Source organism: Caretta caretta, chromosome 3, assembly GCF_965140235.1.
Source record: "Caretta caretta isolate rCarCar2 chromosome 3, rCarCar1.hap1, whole genome shotgun sequence".
NCBI classification, from domain to species: Eukaryota; Metazoa; Chordata; order Testudines; family Cheloniidae; genus Caretta; species Caretta caretta.
This window is the reverse complement of record NC_134208.1, coordinates 157,120,310-157,135,435: the sequence shown is the minus strand read 5'-3', so window position 1 is coordinate 157,135,435 and position 15,126 is coordinate 157,120,310. Positions and strand designations below refer to the sequence as shown.

The 15,126-nt window shown below is 40.1% G+C and overlaps 1 protein-coding gene across 2 annotated transcripts in view; it reads right to left on the bottom strand.

Annotated features, from left to right (window-relative positions):
• Positions 1-15,126, bottom strand: part of LCLAT1 (lysocardiolipin acyltransferase 1) — a 205,422-nt gene that overhangs the window by 186,388 nt on the left and 3,908 nt on the right. The window contains exon 2 of one of the 2 annotated variants that reach the window (XM_048843402.2): positions 13,644-13,777. The exons of the other annotated variant lie outside the window; for it this stretch is intronic. The gene's annotated coding sequence lies outside the window, so the exon portion shown is untranslated. The remainder of the gene's footprint in view (positions 1-13,643; positions 13,778-15,126) is intronic. 2 annotated transcript variants of the gene reach the window in all.

The following is a 15,126-nucleotide window of genomic DNA, read 5'->3' as shown; positions in this document are numbered from 1 at the left end:
TAGGGTGATGTTTATGTGACCATCGTTTATTAGCACTGTAGAGTCCAGGAAGTGGATCTCTTGTGTGGACTGGACCAGGCTGAGGTTGATGGTGGGATGGAAATTGTTGAAATCGTGGTGGAATTCCTCAAGGGCTTCTTTTCCATGGGTCCAGATGATGATGATGTCATCAATATAGCGCAAGTAGAGTAGGGGCGTTAGAACAACGCTTCCTCAGCTCTCGTCCCCTAAGTCAACCATAAAAATGTTGGCATACTGTGGGGCCATGCGGGTACCCATAGCAGTGCCGCTGATCTGAAGGTATACATTGTCCCCAAATGTAAAATAGTTATGGGTAAAGTCACAAAGAAGGATTCTAGGTGGACTCCTCCTGAAGGTCGAAACAGCAGACTGGACTTCTACACAGAGTGCTTCCGCCGACGTGCACGGGCTGAAAATGTGGAAAAGCAGCATCACTTGCCCCATAACCTCAGCTGTGCAGAACACAATGCCATCCACAGCCTCAGAAACAACTCTGACATCATAATCGAAAAGGCTGACAAAGGAGGTGCTGTTGTCATCATGAATAGGTCGGAATATGAACAACAGCACCTCCTTGTCAGCCTTTTTGATTATGATGTCAGATTGTGTGGGTGGGTGGGTGGGGGGGTGAGAAAACCTGGATTTGTGCTGGAAATGGCCCAACTTGATTATCATACACATTGTAAGGAGAGTGATCAATTTAGATAAGCTATTACCAACAGGAGAGTGGGGTGTGTGGGGGGGTATTTTTTCACGCTTTGTGTGTATAAAAAGATCTTCTACACTTTCCACAGTATGCATCCGATGAAGTGAGCTGTAGCTCACGAAAGCTTATGCTCAGATAAATTGGTTAGTCTCTAAGGTGCCACAAGTATGCAATTCACAAAGTCACAAGTAGGAAATGGCTTCCGAATGCCAAAAGCAGAGGGTGTGAAAAAAGTTGCTGTTATTGCACAAGCTCCTCATGAGTCTCTAGTCAGTGTCTGATGGAGAAGTATTCACAACAAGGGTGTCATCAGTGTCATGGCGCTAACTCCACCACCAGTGTTTTGCTAATTCCAGTGCACAACTGAGCCTCACCACACATCTCAATACATTGCTGATCAGTTTAAACATATAATTAATGAATTGGGTCCACGTAAGGTTATTTCAGTTGTGACTGAAAACACAGCTAATATGAAAGCTGTTTGGCCTTAGTTGATAAAATGAGTATCCACACCTTCCGTGTTATGGAAGTGCAGCCCACACCATGCAGCTTTTCACTCGTGATGTTTAAGATCTTACAACTTTCTCCTCACAAGTCAAAAGTGAACAGCATTGTCAAGGTTTTCAAAAAAACAACCAAGCATCAGTAGCGATTTTCAGCATCATTTAGTACAGCTCAATTTCATCCACACCAACTAAGACTTCTCATAATTGACAGGCAGCTTCTATTAAATGTCTCAAAGATCTTCCAATATTCAAGAAGGCTCTACAACCAGTTGCTGTTGAAGAAGGGGTGGCCAGGTGTTGCCCCTGAGTAAATCCCATTGACATTCTTGATGGTGTCTTTTGGATGTGAAACTCAAAATTCATTTCACTACTTGAATCTGTAGCTCAATCCATTCTGAATATGGAAAAATTATAGTTCTACATTGCCTGACGCCAAGAACAAATTACTGAACATTAAGAAACATTTGTGAGAATACTGAACAACCCACTTACAAAAGTTGAAGAGAAACAGACAAATTAATATCATGGAAAAATCAAGTGATCACTCCCACACACAATGCTACCTACCTTCTTGACCATGCTTCCAGAGCCAACTTTTGACCTCAGTGACTACTGCAAATTTTAAAGGCTATAACCAACAAATGATTCTGATGGAGGTAACAAGTTCTAAAGCAAGAAGCAGCCCATTCAGTCATAAAACAATGCAGAGTGCAATCCCAGCAGTTGAATCAAAGCAGCTTGTTTTCTCCTTCATCATGGTGGGAAAGATTGTGTCGTTGCACTCTACAGTGGCACAAATTATTTTAACACTTCTGTGTACTACTACATGTGGAATGAAATTGGTCAGTTTGGGTGATCATATATTCAAAAACCAGAAACAGTCTAAAGACCTCCACTGCTAGGAATCTTGTGACCACATATCACAATTTAAGATTAGTGAAGAAAATGGCACGTGACAGCTGACTCAATATTCATCAGATGAAGAGCAATAAGGAGATACTGAGGAATTTGATGATGACAAGCACAGGTGCTGACTTTTGTTTTTGCCAGCAGGTGCTTGCTCTCCTCTCTCCCTCCCCCTGCAGGTACTGAGCACCCCCCATTTTGGTGGGAGGGGGGATGCATGCTTGAGCCCCAGAGCACTCACGGAGTTGGTGCCTAGGACGAAAAGACTAGACATCCAAAAATATTTAAAATAAATATATCCTATTGTTGTTTAATCGCGTGATTAATCATGATTTTTAATCGATTGACAGCCCTAATAGAATATAATTTAAATATTTTGGATGTTTCTACATTTTCAAATATATTGATTTCAATTACAACACAGAATACAAAGTATACAGTGCTCATTTTATATTTTTGATTACAAGTATTTGCACTGTAAAAAAAATAGTATTTTTCAATTCACCTAATGTAAGTACTGTAGTGCAATCTCTTTATCATGAAAGTTGAACTTACAAATGTAGAATTAAGTACAAAAAAACTGCATTCAAAAATAAAATAATGTAAAATTTTAGAGCATGCAAGTCCACTCAGTCCTACTTCTTGTTCAGACAATCACTCAGACAAACAAGTTTGTTTACATTTGTAGGAGATAATGCTGCCCGCTTCTTGTTTACAGTGTCACCTGAAGGTGAGAACAGGCGTTCTCATGGCACTGTTGTAGCCGGCATCACAAGATATTTACGTGCCAGATACGCTAAAGATTCATATGTCCCCCTTCATGCTTCAACCACTATTCCAGGGGACATGCGCCCATGCTAATGATGGGTGCTGATATAACAATCCAAAGTAGGGCAGATTGACGCATGTTCATTTTCATTATCTGAGTCAGATGCCACCAGAAGAAGATTGATTTACTTTTTTGGTGTTTCGGGTTCTGTAGTTTCCGCATCGGAGTGTTGCTCTTTTAAAACTTCTGAAAGCATGTGACACACCTTGTTCCTCTCAGATTTTGGAAGGCGCTTCAGATTCTTAAACCTTGGGTCGAGTGCTATAGGTATCTTTAGAAATCTCACATTGGTACCTTCTTTGCATTTTGTGAAATCTGCAGCGAAAGTGTTCTTAAAATGAACAACATGTGCTGGGTCATCATCCAAGACTGCTATAACATGAAAGATATGGTAGAGTGCGGATAAAACAGCGCAGGGACATACAATTCTCCCCCAAGGAGTTGAGTCACAACATTTAATTAACGCATTTTTTTTTTAATAAGCATCATCAGCATGGAAGCATGTCCTCTGGAATGGTGGTCAAAGCATTAAGGGGCATAGGAATGTTTAGCATATGTGGCACGTAAATACCTTGCAATGCCGGCTACAAAAGTGCCAGGCGAATGCCTTGTTCTCATTTTCTAGTGACATTGTAAATAAGAAGAGAGCAACATTATCTCCTGTAAACGTAAACAAACTTGTTTGTCTTAGCGATCAGCTGAACAAGAAGTCGGACTGAGTGGACTTCTAGGCTCTGAAAGTTTTACATTGTTTTGTTTTTGAGTGCAGTTATGTAACAAAAAATAAATCAATATTTGTAAGTTGCACTTTCACAACAAACAGCTTGTACTACAGTACTTGTCTGAGGTGAATTGAAAAATACTATTTCTTTTGTTTATCATTTTTACAGTGCAAATATTTATAATCAAATATACACTGATTTAAATTACAATACAGAATACAATATATATGAAAATGTAGAAAAACATCCAAAATATGTAATAAATTTCAATTGGTATTCTATTGTTTAACCGTGTGATAGAAACTGAAATGAATTGTCATTAACTCTCTTTAGTTAATCGCGTGAGTTAACTGCGATTAATCGACAGTCCTAGACAAGACATAAATGAAGCATTTGAAGCTGATAAAGAAAATAACGAAAACAAGATGCTTGAAGAGTTGGCCTGCTGCCTACCTAGCATAAGTACATATAAAAATGACTTTTCTTTTATATTCACTATGTGTCTGTTTTATTTCTTTAATTTCATTTTCCTTTTGTAACTATTCAGTCTTGAATGATGCTTACATTTAAATGCTAACCTAACACTGCTAAAAATGTAATTATTAAAACTTTATTTCATTGTCTTTTGCATTTTTCTGAGTTAAATAACTATTAAAAGTAACTTGGTTTTTTAGGTTTCAGAGTAGCAGCCGTGTTAGTCTGTATTCGCAAAAAGAAAAGGAGTACTTGTGGCACCTTAGAAACTAACAAATTTATTTGAACATAATTAGCCATAAATATCTAAGGCTAAACTTACTGGAAACCATGAAACCTTGCTCTTTTTTTGGTTAGTTGTTACTGTTCTAGTAAATTAATGCTTTTAAATATCTGACCAATATTTGACCAGTTATTTTTGGACCAGCTCAACCCTATGCCGACAGTTACATTTTGGCCATTAACAACTACCCCAGTCTGATTTGATTAACTTGATGAGGGGGATGGAGAGGGAAAGATGTCCAGAAAGAGAGTTAATTTGTCACTCAAAGAGAAATAACTAAATTAGAACCACACAACTACCTTAATAGGAAGAGATCCACTAGAGAAAGGACCCAAAACATGAAGTTTAGTGGAAAGCCTCCCCTCTAACTACAAAGAAACCAATTTCCAAGAGACTGAGAAGTCACTTCAAGTCTTCTGGCCCCATGCTAATTCTGATCTAGTGTGCGCTTTGGATACAATATAGGATAAAGAAGTTTAACCAGGCATCACATAATGTGTAGTAGACAAATTAAGACTTCAAGGTGGATAAAAATTGATTTGGGAAAAAACCAACAGATTTTTTAAAATGATTTTTTATTTAAATTATAATAGGTTTTTCTTTTTCAAAAAATGCTGTTTAAAAATGAAATCTGAATTTAATACAAAATATGTGAAGGCATAAAATTATTATAATCTCTTAAAACATTTAAATAAAAAATAAATATGCTGAATCCATGAACCTCTATCAAAAACTTTAACGGCTACTTTTCTATACAAAGAAAGAATCGGGGGGGAAAAACATAACTTTTGATGTCAATCTTTATCAATACGGTACAATAGGTCACGTACTGTATTAGGAGCTTGATCCTGTGGGTGGACCCAGGAGCTGTGCTTACTGGGTGCAAGAGACTGGCAAAGTCATCACAGGTGTTGGAACAAGGTCTCTGACTCCAGGAGACACCACCATGCATCTCATCAGGATCAACTACTGTAATGGTCTCTTACTCCTATTTTATAGGTTCTCTCTACCTGAGCTCTGACTGGCTCAGTTTTCAAATTATTACTATTTATGACTCCACCCCATAATTCACCATTTTCTAACATTCTAAAAATGTACAAGAAGAATCTAAAAATATTAAGTTATATAATTGCTTAAATAAATGTATATACATATAGTGTGCCCTCATAGGTAGAAAAAAAAATACACTAGATTTGGTACAAAGGCTCTACATCATTGTAAATGAACCTTTTCTAAATAGCTATATCAACCAAGGAGAATGCACTTTTCTTTAGAAAATAAATGAAGTAGAAAAATAGGAAAATTGATTAAAAACCTATGATTTACATTGAGGCTTTCCATTTGGTGATTTAGATCACCAATTTAAATCAATCCATCCTGTAAGATTCAAAAAAAGGAAGTCAAAGGAAACCAGAGCGCCACAAATTCCCAAAGTAGATTCCAATCGTGACCCAGAGATGTGCAGCTCAGACAACCTCCAAATTTTGACAGTTCTTGTCTTGCAAAATTCTGGTTGTTGTGATTTTACCCAAACTGGAGGGTGAGTACTATGGGAGGGAAGTGAAAGGCCTACTCCCATAAAAAAACTAAATAAAATGAAGGTTTTATTAAATGGAACACCATACACATGCTACGGGCACTCTGCAGACATATGCACATTTGAAACCTAAAGAGGTATTGCCCAAAATGAAAGTCTTGCAATTCTATAAATCACATACAGTAGTACTATCTACTAGTCAGGTTGACTATTCTTTTGCATCTATGATTAAATCCCAATACACTTTTACCAATAAGCATACTTTTCTGAAATTTCATGGCTATTATGAAGTTACAGTCAAACTAGTTCAAAGTTGTCAAAAACATGCTCAGCTGATGTTCAGCTGGCTAGAGAGGAACACGGAGCTCTTAAAACTTGACAATTCTAAAATCAGTTGTCCGGTCCTTTCATGTTTTGCAATACTTCTACAATTTTCCGTAATTAACTATGACACAAACTCTTGTGAGAGATGTGGGGTAGAAGTCTGGATTGTCTATTTTAACTGCAAACAGCAAAGGAAGAAACACAGGATTACAGCCTATCAAAGGCAACCGAGAAGGCACCATCTCTCTTTTCAAGTCTTTGCCTTTCAGGTTGTTTTTTCTTAAAACTGATATAGTCACAAATTGATCTTGGCGAACCTGAAGCGTCAACAATGGCAACAGACTGCTCCAGGATGAAGCTGATGTTAAAAAGCTGCTGGAAGGCCAGAACCGGGACATAATCTAAACACAGCCAAGAAAAATTATGTAAACAACATTATAAAATAATCCAAAGAAATGTCTGTATTTTAAGATGAGCACCAATGCTTTCTATTTTGCTGCTAACAACTCTTGGTAGTAAATTATTTTACAGAAAAATGTACAATCTGTTTTCATTACTTTAATCCATTCAGTTTCTTGTTTCCTACAAATTCCTTCATCTTTAAGCATGCTGATTCAATCACTAATCACCTGTCTGCAGTATGATAAGCCTTCATGTTAATAAGGTATAGAAGAGAAACCACCACCTACTGAATCCAACACTGAAAAGTAAACTGACTAGCCAGCTTTTCATTGGAGCATCTTATCAAAAATTCGTAGGGTCTACCAAACCAGTCCACAACTCCAGCTATCCATTTCTTCAGCAGTTGATTCCACCTACTAGCCACATCCTTTGCTTCAACCACTATTGACTCCACCCATTCCTAATGCCTGCTAGGCAGTTCAAGTTAACAAAAATTATTGTTTCCTAATTAACATAACAAAAGTCTTAATGTCTCACTATATCCCTTAACTTGTTAGAATAAAGTTTTCACTTACAGATGGAAATTAGAGCCTAATTTTTCTATATCAAAAACTTTCAAATATATGTTTGTGTAATTACTTTAGAGTGACCCGAAAAACTTCAAAAGAATAAAAATGTAAAGAGAACCCACTAAATTGGGTTCTCTCTTTTGAAACAAAATATAACCTTATCAAAAATGATCTCAAAACATTCTACAAACTGAAATGGATACACAAAGAAATCAAGCAGCCTAGAGGATACAGTAGGAAAGGAAGATGGTGTAGATGCAGTAACTGTTTAACACTGTACAGCAGTTTTCTGTGCAAGTAGTAAGAATCCCTAAATGCAGGAGTGAATTAAGTACAATGTAATTACCTTAATTTTATTCTGGCTATGGCTTGTCTATATTAGGAAAGTGCACCGGTTTAATTAAATTAATTTTAAAATAGTCTAGTTAAAATGAGCACAATGCCTTAATGTAAAAACCAGTTTAACCCAGATGCTAAACATGAATAGACACATGGGTTAAAACAGTTTAATGTCTCTACTACAAAGTTAGGCAGGTTACAACAACCTTGCATCAAACTAGCTGTGCATGTGTCTACACTTAAATTCATCTCCCACCAATGTAAGTGCCTCATTACAGTGACACAGTAACACCACTTCCACGAACAGAGTCACTATACTAAGATCAACGCAGTGCAAGTGCAGACACTGCATTACCTATGTCGACCCCAACAGTCCTCCAGCTGCTGTCACACAAACTGATTGCCCAGCATGGTGAGCACACCTAGCAGCTCTCCACTGTTGCATGCAGCTGTCCAGACGCACTCTGGACTGGCACAGGCAGGAGATACTGGATCTCCTGGTCCTCAGGGAGAAAGGCACAACTACAAACCAGACAGAAATGAGGACATCTGCAGGCAAACCACATGGGAGATGTAGGAGAAGGGGAGTGATGGGGATCGGCAACAGCGCTGCATGAAAGTGAAGGAACTGAAGCAGGCATACCATAAGACCAGAAAGGCCAAAAGTCAACCCAGTGCCAAGCCACAGACCTACCGCTTTTACCAAGAATTGCATGCCATACTTGGAGGAGAGCCCACCACCATACTGGAGACCACCGCGGATATCTCCAAGGGCAAAAACTCCTGCTATGAACAGCAAGGACAAGGAGAAGGGACATGGGACTAGGGGTTCCAGCTATGCTGCAAGCCAGGACCTGTTTATGACTCCACTGCAGTCCAGTCAGTCAAGCATGGTACCTTGGAGGACCCTTCAGGTAAGTGTGTAAATGCATCATTCTAAGGGGAGATACACTCAGCTACCCACTTTTTATTAGAAAAAGTAGAGGTATAACAAAGGGAGGTAGCATTATCAGCTTTTCAATCCCCTGTACAGTTAGGCAGGGAGGGCCATGTGGAGCAGCTTATGTACACAGCGATGTCCCTTGAATCTTCCTGAGAGATCTCAATGAAACTTTCATGGAGGCACTCTGCAATCCTCTCCCAAAGGTTTTAGGAATGGCAGCCTTATCTCTTCCTCCATGGTTGGACACTTTCCCATACCAGCTGGCGATAACTTTGGCAGGCACCATTGTGGTACACAGAAGAGCAGTATTTGGGCCCAGACTGCTTTGGGATGCCAGCAGAACCTGTACTTTCTATGGCTTTGTTACCCTCGGGATTCATATGTTAGCTAAAACCACCTCGGCTTATAAACAATAGTACCAGCTGCAATGGGTTGGATCACTGAAACCCCCTTGGGACTGTCAACCGATGTGCCAAGACAACTTCTGACCCTGCTTTCCCTGCCAGCTTGGGACTCCAGCACCCTGTCTCGTTGAGCCAGACATGCCAGTCTGCTCCAACACACACCCAGGGTCTGAACCACATGCCCCAAAGCTGCATACTTAACTGAAAGCAACTTAAGAAGCGTTCCTGTCTTTAACACTCAGATGCCCAACTCCCAATGGGGTCCAAACCCCAAATAAATCCATTTTACCCTGTATAAAGCTTATACAGGGTAAACTCATAAATTGTTCGCCCTCTATAACACTGATAGAGAGATGTACACAGCTGTTTGCTCCCCCCCCACCCAAGATATTAATACATACTCTGGGTTAATTAATAAGTAAAAAGTGATTTTATTAAATACAGGAAGTAGGATTTAAGTGGTTCCAAGTAGTGACAGACAGAACAAAGTGAATTACCAAGCAAAATAAAACAAAACACGCAAGTCTAAGCCTAGTACAATAATAAAACCAAATACAGATAAAATCTCACCCTCAGAGATGTTTCAATAAGTTTCTTTCACAGACTGGATGTTTTCCTAGTCTGGGCACAACCCTTTCCCTGGTACAGCCCTTGTTCCAGCTCAGGTGGTAGTTAGGGGATTTCTCATGATGGCTGCCCCTTTATTCTGTTCCACCCACTTATATATCTTTTGCATAAAGTGGGAATCCTTTGTCCCTCTGGGTTCCCACCCTTCCTTCTCAATGGAAAAGCACCTGGTTAAAGATGGATTCCAGTTCCGGTGACATGATCACATGTCACTGTTAGACTTCATTACCCACTTGCCAGCACACACATATACAGGAAGACTTACAAGTAAAACAGGCCATCTACAGTCAATTGTCCTGGTTAATGGGAGCCATTAAGATTCCAAACCACCATTAATGGCCCACACTTTGCATAACTACAATAGGACCTCAGAGGTATATTTCGTATTTCTAGTTTCAGATACATTTATACAAATAGGATGACCACACTCAGCAGATTGTAAGCTTTGTAATGATACCTTACAAGAGACTTTTTGCATGAAGCATATTCCAATTACATTATATTCACACTCTATATGATTTTATAAAAATATGCTAATGAGTGCAACGTCACACCAGTATATGTTGGATCATATTAAAGAAGTTCTGTATTAAAATCACAAATGAGTTTGATTCCCCATAGTTCAAATTCCAGGGTATTACTAATTAAGAGGTCTCTTGGTTTTTGGTACTGTTTCTCTCCCTCTATGTGTGAAACTTGCAAGCTGCTAATTGTGTTAGTACATTCTAAGACAGAGTCTATTCTCAAAGCAATTCACAGAGAGAGAGACTCAAAGCAATACTCTAACAACAGAAACAGCACCCAGAGACTTTCATGCCCTTTTGTTGTATTAACAATTGTGATTAAAATAGAGATAGAGGATGTATGTGGATGGATGCTTGGTGTGGATAATAACTGAATGATAAGGGAGGTGCCAGCCTAAGAATCCAGTGTCCATCGGCTGAAGAAGGCGTCAAGTGGAAATAACCAGAGGACCCCCCAGAGGGCAGACTGGAATCCACCCAACAGCCTCAAGAATGGGAGAACCAAAGAACAAGATAACATCTTGGAGCCGTCAGGAATGTGCTATCTGCTGATTGATTCAGCAACAGCATGATGAAGCAATTCCCATAGACTGGCATAGGAAGAAATTCCTATAAAAATAGACTCTAAAAAGTGAGAACTTTGGGGTCTGATTCTGCAAACCAACTTCCAGGAGCATCAGATGAGCATCTGACAAGGCCCTGCTCCCTCCTCATGTCCAGGCCACCTGGCCAGTGGCTTGGCATGAGCAACTCTAAGGCTGGTAACTATGATAACAACCTTGCAGAACCTGTGTGTGTGTGTGTGTGTGTATGTTTGTATGAATGAATGTGTGAATAAATATGAGATTGAATGGAATGTTATAACTATAACTAACTGCTTACTATGATTCTTTCTGTATTCACAGTAAATGTGGTATTTTGCCTTTTTCCCTTTAATAAGATCCTGCTGGTTTTTATTTTATTGGTATAACATATACAGTGCCATTATCCTATATGCATCGTTTCATGAAACCATGCAATACTCTCCTCATTTTCCTCACCCTGGCAGGCAATACTCACTCTGACTAGTGGTGAGTGGTTCAGCACAAAAGCAATCCAAAGCAGAAGCGTCAAGAAGCAGGTCTTATTTAAAACTTTAGGGAGCAAGGAAGGGAGTTCTGAACCTTAACTTTCGCTTTCCATAATGAAAAGGAGTACTTGTGGCACCTTAGAGACTAACCAATTTATTTGAGCATGAGCTTTCGTGAGCTACAGCTCACTTCATCAGATGTATACCGTGGAAACTGCAGCAGACTTTATATACACACAGAGAATATGAAACAATACCTCCTCCCACCCCACTGTCCTGCTGGTAATAGCTTATCTAAAGTGATCAACAGGTGGGCCATTTCCAGCACAAATCCAGGTTTTCTCACCCTCTACCCCCACACACAAATTCACTCTCCTGCTGGTGCTAGCCCATCCAAAGTGACAACTCTTTACATAATCAAGTCGGGCTATTTCCTGCATAGATCCAGGTTTTCTCACATCCCCCCCACCCCCATACACACACAAACTCACTCTCCTGCTGGTAATAGCTCATCTAAACTGACCACTCTCCAAGTTTAAATCCAAGTTAAACCAGAACATCCGGGGGGGGGGGGGGGTAGGAAAAAACAAGAGGAAACAGGCTACCTTGCATAATGACTTAGCCACTCCCAGTCTCTATTTAAGCCTAAATTAATAGTATCCAATTTGCAAATGAATTCCAATTCAGCAGTTTCTCGCTGGAGTCTGGATTTGAAGTTTTTTTGTTTTAAGATAGCGACCTTCATGTCTGTGATTGCGTGACCAGAGAGATTGAAGTGTTCTCCGACTGGTTTATGAATGTTATAATTCTTGACATCTGATTTGTGTCCATTTATTCTTTTACGTAGAGACTGTAACTAACTACACCAACATAAGCCCTACGCCTCTCGTGGAGGTGGAGTTATGACCTTGTAGTAGGGAACATATATTGGCAGGACAAGGCAGTACTGGTAGACACTGACATAATTAGGTCAAAGTAAGCTGCCTTATGTCAACCTAACTGTGTAGTGTAGACCAGCCCTAAATCACGTTCCACCATAATTTAATGATGCTGCATCACTTACAACTGTAAATGTTGCAATGATTAATTTGATATGTTAGATCATGTTTAATGTAGGATAGAATTGGTTTAGGTTGACACTTCTCTGCTATTGTTGATGTTAAATAAGATCTCACCTTTTTGCAAGATGGTTGATATCAAGAGCAAACTCAGATTAGAATTATTTAGCTACGTTTAAGAATGTATACTTCAGGAGAAGGGCTTCTTTGCATGTAAGTTTTCCAAACACTCTACTGTATGAAATGGGGCAAACAGCTTTATACATTCTCAAAACCACACTGCAGTTTCTTAAAGGTTTACAATAGAGTCCTATGTTTCTTAAAAAGGGAAAGAATGAAATCAAATCGGAATCCTATTTTAGAAGGTTACCATAATGAACCATCCTTATGGAGAATTTTGATCATGTTTTTGAAGTTCATTTATTGCTGCATTTCGTGTTTGCACAAGAATTCTCGCATTCTTCCAAGGCATTGGGAGTCTCAAATATGTGTCCCATACATTTCTTTATGAAAATGGTCCCCAAACTATGGGGCATGCCCCCCTCGGGGGGGAACGGAGGAATATTTGCATAGGGGCCACGTTGCGGCCCAGGCCAGTCCCCAGAAGGGGTGGGGAGGGAACGCCACCCAACCTCCTCTCTGCCCACAGCTCTGGCCTCACCCCCAGTTGCAGCGTCTGGCCCTGGTGCTCCATTCCCGGCCCTGCTGTTTCCCGGACCAGCTCTGGTAGGGAGGGGAGGGATAGGTCAGTGATTTGAGCACTGGCCTGCTAAACCCAGGGTTGTGAGTTCAATCCTTGAGGGGGTCATTTAGGGATCTGGGGCGAAAATTGGGGATTGGTCCTGCTTTGAGCAGGGGGTTGGACTAGATGACCTTCTGAGGTCCCTTCCAACCCTGATATTCTATGATTCTATGATTCTAAGTGTCAGCAGTATATGGTAACTAAAGGGGGGGGGGGTGTCTGTCTGTCTGTGTGAAAATAAACCAGAGTCTCCAAAATTAATCTTTGAGGAAGTGCTTTATTACCAAGCAGAAAGCCAGACCACGAGATTTACATGTACCCGCTGTTTTCAGATACTCTTGAACTTGTAACTCAATCTTGTAGCCTTTTGATTAGCAGATCAACTATAAAATACTTTAGTTTCAACAAATAAAGCAGAGGCAGCACATACTTACTGATTTGTTGCCCATAACTAACAAAACATTGTTTATAAATTCAACTTCCCAAACTAATGACTCATTTTTGGGATCTAAATACTAACACTTTTTATAAAATCAGATTCCAAAAGTTATTTAAATTTCTTATGAAACTAACCAAAGCCATACCTATTACTGACAAATTTGTAGTTTATTACCACCAGTTTCATAAGAAAACAGAATGGAAATAATTCTTAACTCACAGAAGGTACTGTAAGGTGTAAATTAAGTTTTGCAGAGATATAAGGCCGTATGGGTCCAATTTTCAGAGGTAGCGAGCAGCTGCTCTTACTGACTTCATCTGTACATGATGCCGACATCCCCCTGTGACTCTAGCCTGAAAAAAAAAAAAAATCTGGCCCAAACTATACAGCGAATTCATATCAAATCTGCAAATAGTTTTGGCTGATCCAAAACTGCATTTTTCAACAAATAAACTGCAAAAAATTTCACACAGCTCTATTTAGGAGATTAACTGTAATGGGCATCTAGGTTTAAAAAAATATCTTGGCCCTATTTACTACTGATGCCATTTTCTTACATTTCACTTGGTTTGAATAGTAAAACTAGCCCATTCATTTATGGTTAGTTTCACTTCATGTTCTCAAGCAGTGGAGCAGAGGTGGGCAAACTATGGCCCGCGGGCCACATCCAGGACCATCCTGCCCAGCCTTTGAGCTCCCGGCCAGGGAGGCTAGCCCCCGACTCCTCCCAAGCTGTCCCCCATCCCCCGCAGCCTCAGCTCGCCGTGCTGCCAGTGCTCTGGGCAGTGGGGCTTCGAGCTCCTACCGGGTAGTGCAGCTGACTCCAGCTGGGCGGCGCAGCCACCAATCCTGCTGCTCTGAGCGGTACGGTGAAGGGGCAGGGAGCGGCCGGGGAGGGTGGCAGGGGGGAGAAAAGCACAGCCTTCCCTACCCGAGCCTCCATACAGTTTCGGAACTCCGATGTGGCCCTCAGGCCAAAAAGTTTGCCCACCCCTGCAGTAGTGCAAAGTCAAAGTGTTAGGTCCACAAGCAGTGGTGGGCAATGTCTAAAGGTTTTGTAAATTTTGTTTTAAATACACAGAAACCCAAGAATTTTAATCTGAAGTGTTTTTTCTTCTTCATCACCTCTCCACACACCACAACACACACCCACCCACACAGAGCTGGGATACAGAGAGACCTGTGCTCCAGGAGAGCTTCTCCTCCTTGGAGAAGTCAGGGGAAGCTGACTTCGGGAAGGTCCTGAGAAGATTTCTTCTCATTTTACAAGTAATATGCAACAAGCTACCCAAGCATTCCTTAATGCCCCACAAGTCTATTGTGTCTTCAGTCTTGCTGGCTTGCTTCACACTGCATTCAGGAGAGAATAGGAAATAAGTGCATATACAGTAGAACCTCAGAGTTACAGACACCTCGGGAAAGGAGATTGTTCATAACTCTGAAATGTTCGTAACTCTGAACAAAACATTATGGTTGATCTTTCTAAAGTTTACAACTGAACACTGACTTAAGCTTTGAAATTTTACTATGCAGAAGAAAAATGCTGCTTTTAGCCACCTTAATTTAAATGAAGCAAGCACAGAAACACTTTCCAAACCTTGTCATGTTTTTTTTTTTTTAAAAACTTTCGTTTTTTGGGTTTTTTTAGTAGTTTATATTTAACAGTACTCTGGTTGGTTGGGTATTTTTGGGTCTCTGCTGC